The sequence below is a fragment of the Capricornis sumatraensis genome, chromosome X, assembly GCF_032405125.1.
Source record: "Capricornis sumatraensis isolate serow.1 chromosome X, serow.2, whole genome shotgun sequence".
NCBI classification, from domain to species: Eukaryota; Metazoa; Chordata; class Mammalia; order Artiodactyla; family Bovidae; genus Capricornis; species Capricornis sumatraensis.
In genome coordinates, this window is record NC_091092.1 from 75306112 (window position 1) to 75325483 (window position 19372).

General features: G+C 36.7%; 1 protein-coding gene across 4 annotated transcripts in view; it reads left to right on the forward strand.

Moving 5' to 3' along the window:
- Nucleotides 1-19372, forward strand: part of ABCB7 (ATP binding cassette subfamily B member 7) — a 139770-nt gene that overhangs the window by 23454 nt on the left and 96944 nt on the right. The gene's annotated exons all lie outside the window — the stretch shown is intronic.

Genomic DNA, 19372 nt, shown 5'->3' on the forward strand with positions numbered 1-19372 from the left:
CATGGGGGTCGCAAAGAGTCGGACACGACTGAGCAGCTTTCACTTCACTAACTGTGGCTGGAGTGTTAAAAGCTGCTTTCTGATGCCCCTTGTTTCTGTATTTGAGAGGGTCTATTTCCCATTTTAAATTGAATTTGTCATGGATAAAATTCACCTTTCACTTTTATCCTGACGAATTCTATTAATGCAGCCAAATTGAGGAAAAGCATTACATCAGCCTCTTACCTGGTGTCCAAACTACTTAGCACAGACCATTCAGTCTCCTCCAACTGAGCAACCTTGGTATCTTTCAACTAGCGCCTCCCCCTCAGTACCTTTCCACTGGGTAGGTATTCCCTGGTATCTTTCAACCAGCACCACCCCCCCTGCACGGTGTCTTTCATCCAGACCCTCCCCACCAAGTATCTTTCAGCTACATAGGTATTTCTCAGTATATTTCAACTGATCCCCACTCCAAGCTCCACTTTACATGTAGACCTTGAGTAGTTATGCCCTGGTATATTTCAACTGCCCCTCCCCTGCAAGTATCTTTTGCCTGGGAGGGGACAGGTAACCTGCTCCACCACCAAGTAAAATTAAGGATCTCAACCAATATGGGAGATCTGAGAACCAGTCAAGTCTGACCCAAATTCGTCTGCACTCCCTGGGGCATCAGATGGGTGCAGGAGGCTGCTGCTGGTACCAAAGCTCTGATCCCTCATGGAGTTCAGGTGAAAGAGAAAAGTCCACTCTGGGTCCCTTCATCAGTCACCATAACTGTTAACTAAAAAGATGCACAAATGAGGACAACAGCTTGGGAGATAGCACCTCAGATAGCTCTGAGAAACTGCTCCAAAGAGGCAATGGAGGAAGGTCAATATGTAAGATACTGGTGAAGAGGGAGTTTAATACAATCAAACACTCATTTTACAAAAGGTTTTCTGCTGGTGACAAGGAGCTGATGAGCAACTGAACTGATTGACTGATCCCTTTGAATATATATTACCTCTACTTTGTGATCCTAGTTTATTACTGGTAGTAGTTTTCTAGGAACAACATAGGCTACATTGAAGTTCACATGAATTTTTAATAGGGTAAAACTGTATTCTATCTCTTCTGATACTACTTATTGATCTAAGTGTAGGAGTAGGAGAACTGAGATTGATGCTGAGTGTAGTATTTTCCAGTCTTGGGGAGGTGGAATTAGAGTGGAGGAAAAGTAAGCTACGTTCTAAAATCATCTGGAAAAGTAGAAAAGGTTCTAAGGAAGTGGTGGAGAATAGCAGCATTACTATAAAATTTTTTATAAAATAAAATGAACCTTAAACATGGGCTGTGAATGATAGGAGTGGATATAAAAAGGTCTTAAAACCTTTCTAGGTCTAAAGGTCTTCTGCCACTTGCAGAAGTGGCACTGGGGATTGAGAAGAGGAATTCAGAGGACCCCTCATTCTGAAATAGTTGAATAACATTCTCTAAACCATTGACATACTGATTTGAATTGGTAATTAATAGTAGGGGGGATAAAAGTTCATAATAGTGATTCTAAACTTTTATTTAGAACAATAGGTCCTTTGAGAATCTAATAAAGGCTATGAACTTCCCCCTCTAGAAAAATGCACAGGTGCATAAAACCTGTTTTTATTAAGTAGAAGATACAGTAATACATTGATATTCAGTGTTGTGATCTTAAAGTTGTTGGTTTTTCAAGGGAGTGTGGAGTGTGTTCTTGCCATGTTATAAAATAGACTGTATAATAGAGGCAAAGTTGCTTGTTCTGTATGTGATTCTTGTAATTTTCCTTTTTTATTTTTTTTACACATTTCTCTTTTTAACTGTATAAAATCACATCTAATAGAAACATGAGAAAAATACCCACAGTCTCACTTCTTATTTTCCATTTTCCCCTTGAATTCCAGTTCTTAAATGTACATAATTTTTATATTGCTGAGACAACAAATTTTAGATCCTGTTTCTTTTTACTTATAGGCATTATTTTCCTTAGTACTCAGTCTTTCTTTTTTTTTTTTTAACTCAGTCTTTACCAAAATTAGGTCTTTTAATCATTTTTTTCCTCCTTCTTTTTCTAAAATCTCCCTAAAGTCTTCTTTTCTGCTCTCCACACCATTTTAAGGTTTGTCACTAGTGAGTAAATAAACTTTATATCCTTTGATCTTCACAGTAGCCCTGTGAGGTAGGTGAATACTTCATTGTAGTAGCAATGGCCTAGTCTATCCTTTTCAGTCTCTCAACTTCTGCCCTAGTTTTAGGTCTGTGTAGGTTTATGCATGACTTTTCTCACTACCTTTAGGCATTCATCCTTTCATCCCATCCCACACAAAAAACACAAAAAACATCCGGATTATTCTTTCTGAAATATTACTGTGTTAAGTATCACTTCCCTGCTTGTGGACTTCATGGACTCTACACCTTAGCCTGCTGTTCAAGGCCCTAAAGAATTTTCACCTAACTAGCTTGCTGGCCATATTATTAACTATTTCCCTATAAATACCCTGCCCCTCCAACCACCCTGGATTGTTCACTGTTCCTTGAACCTTGTGCTTTTTTGCTTTTGTTCCTTTATTTATATCATACCCTCTGTCTGAAATGTCCTCTCTAACTCCTTTCTTTTGTTCAAATCTTAGCTCAAGGACCAATTTATGCCAATAGAACCATTCCTTATAAGCTTGTAAGACATTGATTTCTTCCTTCTCTGAATTCCTATAACACCTTTTTCTACTAATACAGTTATCATGTGTGCCTTGTGGAGAAGATAAGATTTTATGCACCTAAAAGACAGGTACATTCCAATCACCTTGTTTTATCTTCCAGAATAGGGCATAGTGTCTCACATGTAGCGAGCACTCAGAGAATACTAATGAAATGAGTGATTAAACCCTATAACCAAATCAAAACAAAGTCTAACGTGGAATAATGTTTGCTTTAGTACCATACATTGGAATAGAAGGCTCATTTCTATGTAAAGGGTATATTTCAGCACCATGTGTCAGAATAGAAGGCTCATTTCTACGTAAAGTGTATATTTCAGCAAAATCATAATCAGATTGTAGAATTATTAAACTTGAGGGCAACCTATTAAGTTTGTCCATTGCATTTCTGTCACTAGGTGGTACTGTGGTACGGTAGTCTCACTGAATGTTAGTGTTTGCTTGATAACCAAAGCATATATGCTTTTTACATTTTTGAGTTACTTTATTAGTAGGCATCTTTTGCTTAAAAAATGACTTACAAGATGGAGTTCTTTGAGGGATAAGATATATAAAATTTTACTGCTTGTAGCAATTTTAACTGCAGCCTGTTTATTAGTTTATTGGTTCTCTAAGTTTTCTTTACCACATCCAGGGGTGAGAGATGTTAGAGTGGAGAAACTATATCCTAAGAGTGTAGGCTTTTTAAAATTAACTTATCATTCTTTTAAAAGCATACTGGAAAAGAGAAGTTGAAGCTTCTATTGGTTTACTTATCAAATTATTTTTAACTGATCTTGAGTAACTTGTCATTGTAATATATACATATTTTTAAGTATACAAATATCTGCCAAGTGTGAACTCTTTCTTCAGCCATTCTTAACTGTGGTGGCTTAACAGCTGTCTGTACATATGTGTTTGCTAGGGCTGCTGTAACAAAGTGATCTCGGGTGGCTTCAGCCTGCCATGGCTTGGAGCGGGCTGGGTTACTAGCCAGAGATTGGACTGGGTCAAGGCAGTGAAAGCACCAGATCCTAGCCACAAGACTCGTGGTCAGTGACAAGGGCCCTGGATCTTCTGCTTTGCAGAAAATAATTCCCACAAAGATGGAAAGCAGTGAAGCAAGTTAAGTATTTACTAAGAGGAAAAAGAGTACAATCTGTGTGGATAGGCACATGGGCAGACTAGAGGGGGAGGCCCTGAGTCGTGCCCTGATGGCAGTTTAAATTACTTTTATGGGGTATTTTTTCCAGGTTTCCTTTGGCCAGTCATTTTGATTTGCCTGGTTCACAGTCCATGTGTGGTATATCTCAGGATCCTGTGTGGTTGGGATCACATCTCTTAGCCAAGAGGGATTTTACCGAAAACATGTATGGGTAGGGAACATCCCTTGACATAACTCCCCTTTGGCCTCCAAGGAACTTTTCTGTGCATGTGTGATTGGGGAGGTCTCCTGACTTTGAGAATGAGAAATACGTGGTCTGGGCAGGGCCCAGCCTTCTCCCTTAATTGTCCTGCTATTGTCTTGGAGTTTTGATCCATAGGGAATGAATCTCCAGTTGCTTTATTCTAGGGCGATCCATGTGCCTCCTGCCTCAAAAGTACCATAGACTAGGTGGCTTAAACAATAGAAATTTATTTTCTCACAGTTCTGGAGGTTAGAAATCTGAGATAAGGTGTTGGCAGGGTTGATTTCTTCTGAGATGTTTCTCCTTGGCTTGTTAGACGGCTGCCTTCTGTTTCCTCACAAGGTCTTTTCTCTGTGCATGTCTGTGTCTTAATCTCTTCTCATAAGTATACCAGTCATATATTAGGGTCCACCCTAATGACCCTGTTTTATCTTAATTAACCTCTTTAAAGGTCCTATCTCCATATACAGTCACATTTGAGATACTGGGAGTTAGAACTTGAACAGGAATTTGGAGGAGACACAATTCAGTCCATGATAGCATGTGTGTATGTAAATACATAAAAAGCTGGAATAGTATACTGCAAACATACTTCTGGAGAGGAGATGGATTGGGAGGCCAAAGGACAGTAAAAAGGAACTTTCACTTGTTATTCTAGTTTGGCATTTAGTAAACATGTTTTTATAATGACAAAATTTTCATATTAAAATTTTTCAGTTGGTGCTCTGATGTTTTTGATAGGTTGTATTAATATCTTCATATGAACTCTGTTTTGTCTACTAGTAATGCATTTTATTTTAGCATTCTTGCATATGACTTAATGATTAATTTTTAACATGTAAAACAGTCTTTAACAAGTTTAAGAAGCTTTCCTGGAAATATATTGTAGCCAGTTTTGGTTATCACTTTACTAGGCAATTGGAGGTTTATTGAATATTGTTTCCCAGTATTTCCTCTTCATTTCAGCAGTTTCTTCAATTTTTGTAACAGGTATTCTACATATTTGATGCTGCCTAATAAAGATCTATAACTTCCCTGGTAGCTCAGATGGTAAAGTGTCTACCTACAATGTGGCAGACTCAGGTTCAATCTCTGGGCTGGGAATGTCCTCTGGAGAAAGAAATGGCAACCCACTCTAGTACTCTTGCCTAGAAAATACCATGGACAGAGGAGCGTGGTAGGCTACAGTCCATGGGGTCGCAAAGAGTTGGACACAACTGAGCGACTTCACTTCACTTCACTTCAATAAAGATCTATACTCATGCTTCTTTTTTCAAAACAAAGTCCTTGCATTTACAAAAAAATTTACCAGAATAGTACATACCAGCTACTAAAAGATTAGAAAACATAGAAAATTAAAGAAGAAAAAAGAAAAAGGCAGGTATTCTCTAATACTTTGGTATAACCTATTTATTTATTCATCGGTCTTCACCAGGATCAAAAAAAAAAGGGGGGGGGGGGATTCCTGATTGCTTAGAGCTGTACTTTCAATACAGTAGACAGTAGCCGCATGTGGCTATTTAAATTTCAATTAAACCTAAATAAAATTTAAAACTTAGTAGCTTAGTCACATAAGACATATCTTAAGTGTTCAATGGCCACATGTCCGGGTGGCTCTTTGACCACATAGATACAGAATATCTTCATAATCACTGAAAGTTCTGCTGGACATGGCTGGCCTAGAAAATAATTTGAAGTAGGGATGATATTATCAAATTTGTTTTAGGAATATGATTCTGCTTGTTGTTTGAAGGACAGATTGGAAATAGACAGGGATTGGGGATAGGGACATCAGTTAGGAGGATATTGAAGTAATATACAAGAGAAGTGATAAGGGCCTGCACTGCCTATCATGAGGAATTGTTGTCAGGATTTGTCACCAAGCAGTCTAATGTCATGAAATGATTTTGAAAGGTTTTGAAGGATTATGAAAGATTTTGAAGCATGAGAGTATTACTTTGTCTTAGCTACTTTACCTTAGTCTCAATGTTTTTAGGCTATATGATGGACATTTGAATAAAACTTACCTATCACCCACTATTCTGGGGAGAATCAAGTGAATTGATAGATATGAAAGCAGTTTATGAATTGTAAAGTGCTTTAAATTTTGCTGTTGCAGTTTTGACTTATGGTTCTGTAATAAAACATGATTTTTGGTAATGGATTTTGTGAGGACTGCCTATACAGCTCGTGTGGTTAGGCTACTATCACTGTTTCTGTTTTGAATACTGCTTAAAGTCCAGCTAATTAGTGACACTACGAGCCAAGTCCTTTCACTCATCTCTTTCCCCTTCATCTTGCTAGCTCTGTTTTCCACAACTCAAACTGATAAATTTTACTTCTTATTTAGGACCTTTTGTGTAACTATAATCTGTTGCTTTAATGAATAGCATTTAAATGAGCCCACTGTAAAACTATCTTTTAAATGAATTCTTATATGTTAGTATTACTAGCTTAGAATGTTATCATACTTACAAAAGTAGCAAAATCATACTAATGTTTCTAGAGTTTACTATTGCCTATTACAGCTTTACATTTACAAAAAGAACATTATACCATCTTCACCCAGTCTTAACAAACATTTATTGGTTACCTACCATTTGTCAGACATTGTACTAGGTACTGGAGCTACAACTGTGAACAAGGCATAGCCTTTGCCCTCCAGGAATTTACAATTTAGAGGAGAAAACAGGTAACTAGCTGTTCAAAATAAAGCATGTTAAGTGCTTTAGTAGAGGTGTGTGTAGGGTTTTTGACGGGAACCACTCTCAGTCTAGAGAAGTCAGGGAAAACTTTGTAAATAAAGAATTATGAATGAGTATTGAAGGCTGTGTAGGTAGATACTGGTCTGGTTGATGAAAGAGAAGAGGATATTTCAGGGCAAAAGATATTAAACAACATGTCTTCTTTGTAAAAGCTGTAGTTTGGAGTGTGGATTGAAAATGGACAAGATTGAAGGTAGGGAGATACTTGACTTGATGGAGCTTCAGAGAATTTAATGATAATATTGGAGAGAAGGGATGAGAATCTCAAGGGAGGTTATGACAGTGTTTAATTTAGGAGGTAAAATGGGCAGGAGTTACTGTGTGATTCAATACAGAGAGTAAAGAAAAAATAGTATATACTTCCTGGGTATCTGGCTTAGGCAGCGAGATGGATAGTGATGCTATTAACTAAGATGTGGAGAAGCAAATTTGAGAAGTTGGAGAAAATGGTGATTTCAGCTTGGGGTATGTGGAGTTGAAGCTATCTAGGAGACATCATTATGAAAATGTCTAACAAACAGTTGTATATATGGGGTAGGTACTCTAGAAAGAGATTTAGACTTGCAGTAAAGTTTGAGAATCATCATGGAGGTAATTTTTTTATAGTGGCCGTGGATAACTTCTGCAGACTATGTAGAAGGAGAAAAAAATAAAGGGCTAAGGAAGACACTCATGAGACTGCCAAAATTTAAATGAAAGAATAATCCAACAAGGAGAATATGCAGTGGCCAGAAACTTTAAAGGAATAGGGATAGATTGGTATGCTAGAAACCAAGAAGTGAGAGGGTTTTATCGATAGAAAGGAGGAGGGACTTCCCTGGCAGTCCGGTGGTGAAGAATTTGCCTTCCACTGCAGAGGGTTGTATGTTGGATCCCTGGTTGGGGAGCTAAGAAACCACATGCCTAGCAGCCAAAAAACCAGAACATAATCAACAGAAGCAATATTGTAACAAATTCAGTAAAGACTTTAAAAATGGTCCACATGAAAGAAAATCTAAAAAAAAAAAAAAAAAAAAAAAACAGAAAGGAGGGAATGGTCAATAGTATTATATGACAGGATATGTAAGATGAATATGCAAAATGTTACTGAATTTAGCAATTAGTAGCTCATTTAGTATTCATGGTGATATGGTGGTAGAAGCCATATTACAGTGTCTTAAGCAGTAAAACATTATGCTATGTCTTTTTCACTGCATCATATTAGGTCAGTTTTCATTCCAGTCCCAAAGAAGGGCAATGCCAAAGAATGTTCAAACTACCCCACAATTGCATTCATTTTACATGCTAGCAAAGTAATGCTCAAAATTCCCCAAGTTAGGCTTCAACAGTACATGAACTGAGAACTCCCAGATGTTCAAGCTGGATTTAGAAAAGGCAGAGGAACCAGAGATCAAATTGCCAACATCCATTGGATCATAGAAAAAGCAAGAGAGTTCCAGAAAAGCATCTATTTCTGCTTCATTGACTACACTAAAGCCTTTGACTGTGTGGATCATAACAAACTATGGAAAATTCTGAAAGAGATGGGAATACCTGACCACCTGACCTGCCTCCTGAGAAACCTGTATGTAGGTCAAGAAGCAACAGTTATAAGTGGACATGGAACAACCATAAAGAAGACTGAGGGCCGAAGAATTGATGCTTTTGAACCGTGTTGTTTGAGAAGACTTTTGAGAATTCCTTGGACTGAAAGGAGATCAAACCAGTCAATTCTAAAGGAAATCATTAGAATGGTTCCTAATTGGGAAAGGCGTACATCTAGGCTATATATTGTCACCCTGCTTATTTAACTTATATGCAGAGTACATCATGAGAAACGCTGGGCTGGAAGAAGCACAAGCTGGAATCAAGATTGCCAGGAGAAATATCAATCACCTCAGATATGCAGATAACAACACCCTTATGGCAGAAAGTGAAGAGGAACTAAAAAGTCTCTTGATGAGGGTGAAAGAGGAGAGTGAAAAAGCTGGCTTAAAGCTCAACATTCAGAAAACGAAGATCATGGCATCCAGTCCCATCATTTCATGGCAAATAAATGGAGAAACAATGGAAACAAAAATGACATACTTCATTTTCCTGGGTTCTCAAATCACTGGATGGTGACTGCAGCCGTGAAATTAAAAGACACTTGCTCCTTTGGAAGAAGAGCCATGACAAATTGCTTAGACAGCATATTAAAAAGCCGAGACATTACTTTGCTGACAGATGTCTGTCTAGTCAAAGCTATGGTTTTTCCAGTAGTCATGTATGGATGTGAGAGTTGGACCATAAAGAAGACTGAGGGCCAAAGAATTGATGCTTTTTAACCGTGGTGTTTGAGAATACTTTTGAGAATCCCTTGGACTGAAAGGAGATCAAACCAGTCAATCCTAAAGGAAAGCAACCCTCAATATTCATTAGAGGGACTGATGCTGAAGCCAAATCTCCTGTACTTTGGCCACCTGATGTGAAGAGCCTACTGATTAGAAAAGACCCTGATGCTGGGAAGGATTGAAGGCAGGAGGAGAAGGGGACAACAAGACAAGATAATGGGATTGTATCACTGACTCAATGGACATGAGTTTGAGCAAGCTCTGGGAGATGGTGAAGGACAGGGAAGCCTGGCGTGCTGCAGTCCATGGGGTTTGCGACGAGTCAGACACGACTGAGCGACTGAACAACGAGAATATCAGAGGATACATGGTATTGATATGTCTTATTACTGGTGATGTTAACCTCCGTTGCATGATTAAGGTGATGTCTACTGGGTTTCTCCAGTGAAAAGTACTGTTTTCTCCTTTGTAATTAAAAAACACCTTGAGGTAGATTCTTTGAGAATATGCAAATACCATGTTTCTCCTTAAACTTTCACCAGCTACTGTTAGTGTACCTACAACAGTTATTACTGTGATGTTCAGCTAATAAATACATTGTTTTTTTGTTTCCTCATTTTACAGTTGTTAATGGGACATCTTTTGTAAAGAAGAGCTGTTCCCTTCTCCCTCATTTAGTTATTCACTTATTTATATCAGGGTGAACTCACAGATGTTAATAAAATATATTCTATGGATTATAATTTAATAATCTCAACTTTTATTTTGTTGCTCTAGTTGTCCTAGCTCTGGGCCACTAGAAGCTCCTTTAGATTGGCTCTTATTTGTCCTTTGGACCAACCTCCATCCTTTTTCGTTGCTTCCTTAGTTTCTGACACCATGCAGTGTCCAAATTCATCTTATATTTTCCCTGACCTGGTGTTGAAATCATCCATTTCTACCAGGAATCTTGTGCCTTTTATTGGAAAATGGTATGTAGAAATGAAGATCTAGATGCTAGATGACTGTGTATTTTAAAAAACGAATCAGTTCTAAGTCCTAGGGACTGCCAGGATCCACAAATAAATGTATTTACTGGTTTTGATAACAAAGCTAGGAATGCTAATTAATTTCATGTAAGACTGGGAAAACCATTTAATTGTGATTATTATTTTATTTGATAAACTATTCAGAAATGCATGTCCAGCTTTTCATTTGTTACTTCTGATTAAATGCCCTTGATATAATTCCATATTCAATTACTTTTAAAAAATTACTAGATGAAATTTGTATAATATGAAAATAACCATTTTAAATTCAATAATTCAGTGACATTTAATATGTTTACAATGTAGTACAGCCATCACCTTTAACGCTGAAGCATTTCCATTGCTCCAAAGTAAAACTCCTTATCTGCTAAGTAGTTTTCCCCATTCTTACCACCCCCACCCCCAGGCCCCATCAGTCTGCATCCTGTCTCTTGATTTATCTGTTCTAGATATTTCATATGAATAGGATCATACAATATGTGACCTAGGTCTGGCTTCTTTCACTTAGCATAATAGTTCAGATATTCATCTATGTTGTAGAATGTGTCAGTATTTCATCCCTTTAATGACTGGATATTATTTCTTTGTATATGCATGCATATACCACACTTTTAATCCATTCATTTGTTGAGGACCTTTGGGCCATTTCTACCTGTTGACTATTGTGAATTGTGCTATTATAGACAAGCATGTACATGTATTATACTTGTTTGAGTTCTTGTTTTCAATTTTTTCTTCTTCAGATTTATTGAGATATAATTGACATATAACTGTTAATTTAAGATATAAAACAATTATTTGATATATGTATATATTGTGAAATGATTAGCACAATTAGTTAACATCCGTCACCTCACATAAGTGTTTTTTTCTTGTGATAAACACTTTCAAATTTACTCTGTTAGCAACTTTCAAATATACACTTGACCCTTGAACAATGTAGGAGTTGGAGGAACCAACCATCTTCACAGTTCAAAATCTGCAGGTAACATACAGTAGGGTTTCTGTATAGGCAGGTCCTCCATATCCATGGTTTGGCATCTGTGGATTCAACCAACCACAGATTGTATAAGTGTACCCTCACAGTTCAGACCCTTGTTGTTTAAGTTAATATTATAAAATACAGTATTATTATCTATAGTCACTATGCTCTGTTTTTTGTTTCTTCCTGATCAGTCTTGGTAGATTTAATGTTTCTAGGCGTTCATCCATTTTTCTAGGTTGTCCAGTTGGAATGGTTGGTGTATAACTATTATGATCTTTTGTATTTTTGTGATATCAGTGATAATGTCTCTTCATTTCTGGTTTTGTTTATTTGGAGTCTCTTTTTCTTGGCTAGTTTAGCTGAAGGTTTATCAGTTTTGTTTTGGATTCAAAGAACCAATTTTTAATTTTGTTAATCTTTCATATTGTTCTCTTCTTGTCTTTATTTTTGCTCTAATTTGTATTGTTTGCTTCTTTCTGCTAAGTTTGGTCTGAGTTTCTGATGTTTTAGTTCCTTGAGGTGTACAGTTAGGTTTATTATTTCAGTTGTTTCTTTTCCCCCAATGTGTATTACTGTAAACTTGCCTTAGAACTACTTTCACTACAGCCCATAAGTTTTAGTATGTTGTGTTTTCACTTTTGTCTCAAAGTATTTTTTAATTTTTAAAATTGAAGTATATTTGCTTTACACTGCTGTGTTAGTTTGTGCTGTACAGCAAAGTAAATCAGCCATATATATACATATATCCCTTCTTTTTTGGATTTCCTTCCCATTTAGATCACCATAGAGTATCAAGTAGAGTTCCCTGTGCCATACAGTAGGTTCTAATTAGCTATCTGTTTTATGCAGTGTACTGTATATATGTCAATCCCAGTCTTCCAATTCATCTGACTTATGCCCTCCCCCATCCCCATTTGCCCTTGGTATTTGTATGTTTGTTCTCTATGTCTGTGTCCCTAGTTCTCCTTTGCAAATAAGCTATACCATCTTTCTGTATACAACATGCATTAATCTATGATATTTTTCTTTTTCTGACTTGCTTCACTTTGTATGTCAGTGTCTAGGTCTATCCACATCTCTGCAGATGACACAGTTTCATTCCTTTTTATGGCTGAATGATATTCCATTGTATATATGTACCACACGTTCTTTATCCCATTCCTCTGTTGATGGACATTCAAATTGCTTCCAAGTCCTGGCTATTGTAAATAGTGCTGCAGTGAACATTGGGATGCATATATCTTTTTGAATTATGATTTTCTTTGATATATGCCCAATAGTGGGATTACTGGATCATATGGTAGTTCTATCCATACTGTTCTCCATAGTGTTCTGCATAAGGTTCTCCATAGTGGCTGTATCAATTTACATTCCCATCAGCAGCATAAGAGGGTTCTCTTTTCTCTACACCCTCTCCAATTTTTATTGTTTGATGATGATCATTCAGACCACCATGAAATAATTCATTGTAGTTTTGATTTGTTTTTCTCTGGTAGTTAGTGATGTTGAGCATTTTTTCATGCATTTGTTGGCCATCCGTATGTCTTCTCTGGAGAAGTGTCTATATAGGTCCTGGGCCCATTTTTTGATTGGGCTGTTTGTCTTTTTGATATTGAGCTGCATGACCTGTTTGTATATTTTGGAGGTTAATCCTTTGTCAGTTGCTTCATTTGCAGATATTTTCTCTCATTTTGAGGGTTGCCTTTTCATTCTTCTTTGTGGTTTCCTTTGCTGTACAAAAGCTTTTAAGTTTAATTAGGTCCCATTTATTTATTTTTGTTTTTATGTTCATTACTGTAGGAGGTGGGTCAAAAAAGATCTTGCTGCGATTTATGTCAGAGAGTCTTTTGCCTATGTTTTCCTCTAAGAGTTTTATAATGTCTGGCATTACATTTAGGTCTTTAATCCTATTTGAGTTCATTTTTGTGTATGGTGTTAGGGAGTGTTCTAATTCCATTTTTTTACATGTAGCTGTTGAATTTTCCCAGCACCACTTGTTGAAGAGACTGTCTTTTCTCCATTTTATATTCTTGCTTCCTTTGTCATAGATTAGGTGACCTGGGTGTATCAGTTTATCTCTGGGCTTTCCATCGTGTTCCATTAATCTATATTTCTGTTTGTGTCAGTACCATACTGTTTTGATGCCTATGGCTTTGTCATATAGTCTGAAGTCAGGAAAGTTGATTGGTCCAGTTTCATTTTTCTTTCTCAGGATTGCTTTGGCTATTTTGGGTCTCTTGTGTTTCCATACAAATTATAAAATTTTTTGTTCTAATTCTGTGAAAAATGCTATTGGTAATTTGATAGAGATTGCATTGAATCTGTAAATTGCTTAGGGTACTATAGTCATTTTCACCATTTGATTCTTCCAATCTGAGAACATGGTATATCTCTCCATTTGTATCGTCTTTGATTTCCTTCATCAGTATCTTAATTTTTCTGCTTACAGGTCTTTTGCTTCCTTAGGAAGGTTAATTTTTAGGTATTTTTGTTGTTGTTACAGTGGTAAATGGGATTGTTTCCTTAATTTCTCTTTCTAAACATTCATTGTTAGTGTACAGGAATTCAAGGTATTTATATGTATTAATTTTGTATCCTTCAGCTTTGCTAAATTCATTGATTAGCTCTAGTAGTTTTCTGATGGGATCTTCAGGATTTCGTTTGCAGAGAATCATGTCATCTGCAAACAGTGAGAGTTTTACTACTTCTTTCCCTTTCTAGATTCCTTTTATTTCTTTTTCTTCTCTGATTGTTGTGGTTAGGACTTCCAAAACTACATTGAATAATAGTGGTGAGAGTGGGCACCCTTGTCTTGTTCTGATCTTAGAGGGAATGCTTTCAGTTTTTCACCATTGATGATGTTTGCTGTGAGTTTGTTATATATGACTTTTATTGTGTTGAGGTCAGGTCCCTTTATGCCCACTTTCTGGGATTTTTTAAATCACAAATAGGGGTTGAATTTTGTCAGAAGTTTTTTCTGCATCTATTGAGATGATCATATGGTTTTTCTTTAATTTGTTAATACAGTGTATCACATTGATTGGTTTGCATATATTGAAGAATCCTTGCATCCCTGGGATACACCCCACTTAATCAGGGTGTATGGTCCTTTTAATGTGTTGTTGGATTCGGTTTTGCTAGTATTTTGTTGAGGCTTTTTGCATCTACGTTCATTAGTGATACTGTCCTGTAATCTTTTTTGTGATGTGTGTCAGGTTTTGGCATCAGGGTGATGGTGGCTTCATGGAATGAACTTGGGAGTGTTCCATCTCCTGCAATTTTTTGGAAGAGTTTGAGGAGAGTAGGTGTTAACTCTTTGAATATTTGATAAAATTCACCAGTGATGCCATCTGGTCATGAACTTGTGTTGGTGGAAGATTTTAATCACAGTTTCAATTTCAGTGCTTGTGGTTGATCTGTTCATAATTTATATTTCTTCCTGGTTCGGTCTTGGAAGGTTGTACTTTTCTAAGAATTTGTCCATTTCTTCCAGGTTGTCTGTTTTATTGACATATAGTTGCTTGTAGTAGTCACTTATGATCCTTTGTATTTCTGTGGTGTCTGTTATAACTTTTTTTTCATTTCTAATTTTATTGATTCACGTCTCCTCTCTTTTCCTTTTCTTAATGAGTCTGTCTAAAGATTTATCAATTTTGTTCTCCTCAAAAAACTAACTTTTAGTTTCATTGATCTTTTATTATTGTTTTATTTCTATTTCATTTATTTCTGCTCTGGTCTTTTTTATTTCTTCTGCTAACTTTTTTTTTGGTTCTTCATTGTCTAGGTTGCTTTAGGTGTGAAGTTAGTTTGAGATTTTTCTTGTTTATTGAGGTAGTATTGTATTGTTATAAATGTACCTCTTAAAAGTGCTTTTGCTGTATTGCATTGATTTTGCATCATCAAAAGTGACCTTTTGTTTCCAGGTATTTTTTGATTTCTTCTTTGGTTTCTTCAGTGATTTTTGGTTATTTAGTGTCATACTGTTTGGCCTCTATATGTCTGTATTTTTCTTACAGTTTTTTTTTTTTTTCTTGTAACTTCTAATTTTACAGTGTTGTGGTCAGAAACTATGTTTAATATGATTTTAATTTTCTTAAATTTATGGAGGCTGGATTTGTGTTCTAAGATGTGATCTATCCTGGAGAATATTTCTTGTGAAATTGAGAAGAAAGTTTATTTTGCTATTTTTGCATAGAATGTCCTATAAATATCAGTTAAATCTACCTGTTCTAATATGTCATTTAACACTTGTGTTTCCTTAATTTTCTGTCTAATCTATCAATTGGTATAAGTGGAGTGTTTATGTCCTCCACTGTTATTGTGTTACTGTAGATTTCCTCTTTTTTGACTGTTAGTATTTGCCTTACATATTGGTATACTTCTATTGTGGGTGCATAAATATTTAAATTTGTTCTATTTCTTCTTGGAGTGGTACCTTGATCATTATATAGTGTCCTTCCTTGTCTCTTGTCATAGTCTTCATTTTAAAGTCTATTTTATCATGCAAATTGCTACTCCAGCTTTCTTTTGATTTTCATTTGCATGAAAAGATCTTTTTTCTGTACCCTTACTTTCCATCTGTATGTGTCCCTATGTCTGAAGTGGGTCTCTTATAGACAGTGTATAAAGTTTTTTGTGTGTGTGTGTGAGCATTCAGCCAGTCTGTGTCTGTTAGAACATTTAATCCATTTATATTTAAGATGATTAATGATAATGTATGTTCCTATTGTTGTTGTTCACTTGCTAAGTCGTGTCCAACAGTTCAAGACATGTCAGGATCCTCAGTCCTCCATTATCTCAGAGTTTGCTCAAATTCATGTCTATTGAGTTGGTAATGCTATCTAACCATCTCATTCTCTGTTGCCCTCTTCTCTGTCACCTTTAGTCTTTCCAAGCATCAGGGTCTTTCCCAGTGAGCTGACAGTTTGCATCAGGTGGCCGAAGTAATAGAGCTTCAGCTTCAGCAGCAGACCTTCCAATGAATATTCAGAGTTGATAATCCTTTAGGGTTGACTGGTTTAATCTCCTTGCAGTCCAACAGGACTCTCAAGCACAATTTGAAAGCATCAGTTCTTTGGCATTCACCCTTCTTTATGGTCCAACTGTCACATCCGTACATGATTACTGGAAAAACCATAGCTTTGACTATACGGACGCTTACTGGCAAAGTGTCTCTGCTTTTTTAATACACTGTCTAGCTTTGTCATAGCTTTTGTTCCAAGGAGCAAGCATCTTTTAATTTCATGCCTGTAGTCACTGTCTGCACTGATTCTGGAGCCAAAGAAAAATAAAACCTGTCTCTGCTTCCACTTACCCCCCCTTCTATTTGCCATGAAGTGATGGGACAGGATGCCATGATCTTAGTTTTTTTAATATTGAGTTTCAAGCCAGCTTTTTCAATCTCTTTTTTACTCTCATCAAGAGGCTCTTTAGTTTCTCTTCACATTCTGTCATTAGAGTAGTATCATCTGTTGATACATCTGGCAATCTTAATTCCAGCTTTTGATTCATCCAGCCCTGCATCTCAAATAATGTACTCTGCATATAGGGTTTCCCAGGTGGCGCTAGTTGTAAAGAATCTGCTTGCAAATAAAGGAGACGTAAGAGACATGGGTTTGATCCCTGGGTCAGGAAGATCCTCTGAAAGAGGGCATGGCAACCCACTCCAGTATTCTTGCCTGGAGAATCCCCAAGGACAGAGGAGCCTGGTGGGCTACAGTCCATAGGGTTTAAAGAATTGGACATGACTGAAGCAACTTAGCATGCACTCTGCATATAAATTAAATAAGCAAGGTGGCAATATACAGCATTGCTGTACTCATTTACAAATTTTGAACCAGTCAGTTTTTCCAAGCTCGTTTCTGTTGCTTTTTGACCCCTATACATGTTACTCAGGGACTGGTAACATGTTCTGGATAACTCCCATCTCTTTATGAATGTTCCCCAGTTGCTTGAGATCCACACAGTAAAAGGCTTTAGCATAGTCAATGAAACAGAAGTAGATGTTTTTCTGCAACTCCTTTGTTTTCTTCATGATCCAGCAAATGTTGGCAATGTAGTCTCTGGTTCCTCTGTCTCTTCAATACCCAGCTTGTACATCTGTAAGTTCTTTGTTCATGTATTGCCGAAATGTAGCTTGAAGGATTTTCCTATTACAATTTTCTTTTTTTTTAATTTATTTTAATTGGAGCCTAATTACTTTACAATATTGTATTGGTTTTGCCATACATCAGCATGAACCCTCCATGGGTGTACACGTGTTCCCCATCCTGAACCCCCTTCCCACCTCCCTCCACATCCCATCCCTCTGGGTCATCCCAGTGCACCAGCCTCAAGCATTCTGTATGATGCATTGAACCTGGACTGGCAATTCATTTCACATATGATATTATACACCTTTCAATGCCATTCTCCCAAATCATTCCACCCTTGCCCTCTCCCACAGAGTCCATAAGACTGTTCTATAATCTGTGTCTCTTTTGCTGTCTCACATACAGGGTTATTGTTACCATCTTTGTAAATTCCATATATATGCATTAGTATACTGTATTGGTGTTTTTCTTTCTGGCTTACTTCACTCTGTATAATAGGCTCCAGTTTCATCCATCTCATTTGAATTGATCGAAATGCATTCTTTTTAATACCTGAGTAATATTCAATTGTGTATATGTACCACAACTTTCTTATCCATTCGTCTGCTGATGGACATCTAGGTTGCTTCCATGTCCTAGCTATTGTAAACAGTGCTATGATGAACATTGGGGTACACATGTCTCTTTCAATTCTGGTTTCCTCAGTTTGTATGCCCAACAGTGGGATTGCTGGGTTTTATGGCAGTTCTATTTTCAGTTTTTTTAACGAGTCTCCACACTGTTCTCCATAGTGTCTGTACTATGCTGGATTCCCACCAACAGTGTAAGAGGATTCCCTTCTTTCCACACCCTCTCCAACATTTATTGTTTGTAGACTTTTTGATAGCAGCCATTCTGACCGGCATGAGATGGTACTTCATTGTGGTTTTGATTTGCATCTCTCTGATAATAAATTATGTTGATCATTTTTTCATGTGTTTGTTAGCCATCTGTCCATCCTCTTTGGAAAAATGTCTATTTAGTTCTTTGGCCCATTTTTTGATTGGGTCATTTATTTATTTTGGTATTGAGCAGCATGACCTGTTTGCATATATTTGAGATTAATTCCTTGTCAGTTGCTTGATTTGCTATTATTTTTTCCAACTCTGAAGACTGTCTTCACCTTGCTTATAGTTTCCTTCGTTGGGCAAAAGCTTTTAAGTTTAATTTGTTCCCATGTGTTTATTTTTGTTTTTATTTCCATTACCCTGAGAGGTGGATCATAGAGGATCTTGTGCTTTATGTCACAGAGGGCTCTACCTATGTTTTTCTTTAGCAGTTTTATAGTTTCTAGTCTTACATAGAGATCTTTAATCCATTTTATTTTTGTGTATAATGTTAGAAAGTGTTCTAGTTTCATTCTTTTACAAGTGGTTGACCAGTTTTCCCAGCACCATTTGTTAAAGAGATTGTCTTTTCTCCATTGTGTATTTTTGCCTTCTTTGTCAAAGATAAGGTGTCCATAGGTGTGTGGATTTATCTCTGGCCTTTGTATTTTGTCCCATTGATCTATATTTCTGTCTTTGTGCCAGTACCATACTGTCTTGATGACTGTGGCTTTGTAGTAGAGCCTGAAGTCAGGCAGGTTGATTCCTCCAGTTCCATTCTTCTTTGTCAAGATTGCTTTGGCTATTCGAGGTTTTTTGTATTTCCATATACATTGTGAAATTATTTGTTCTAGCTCTGAAAAATACCGTTGGTAGCTTGATAGGGATTGCATTGAATCTATAGACTGCTTTGGGTAGTTTACTCATTTTTACCATATTGATTCTTGCGATCCATGAACATGGTACATTTCTCCATGTATTTGTGTCATCTTTGATTTTTTTCATTAGTGTTTTATAGTTTTCTATATAGGTCTTCTGTTCCTTTAGGTAGATTTTACTCCTAAGTATTTTATTCTTTTCGTCACAATGGTGAATGGAATTGTTTCCTTAATTTTTCTTTCTGTTTTCTCACTGTTAGTGTATATGTAAGGGATTTCTGTGTATTAATTTTATATACTTCAACTTTAGTATAGTCATTGTTTTGAGGTGAAATGTCCTATAGATATCA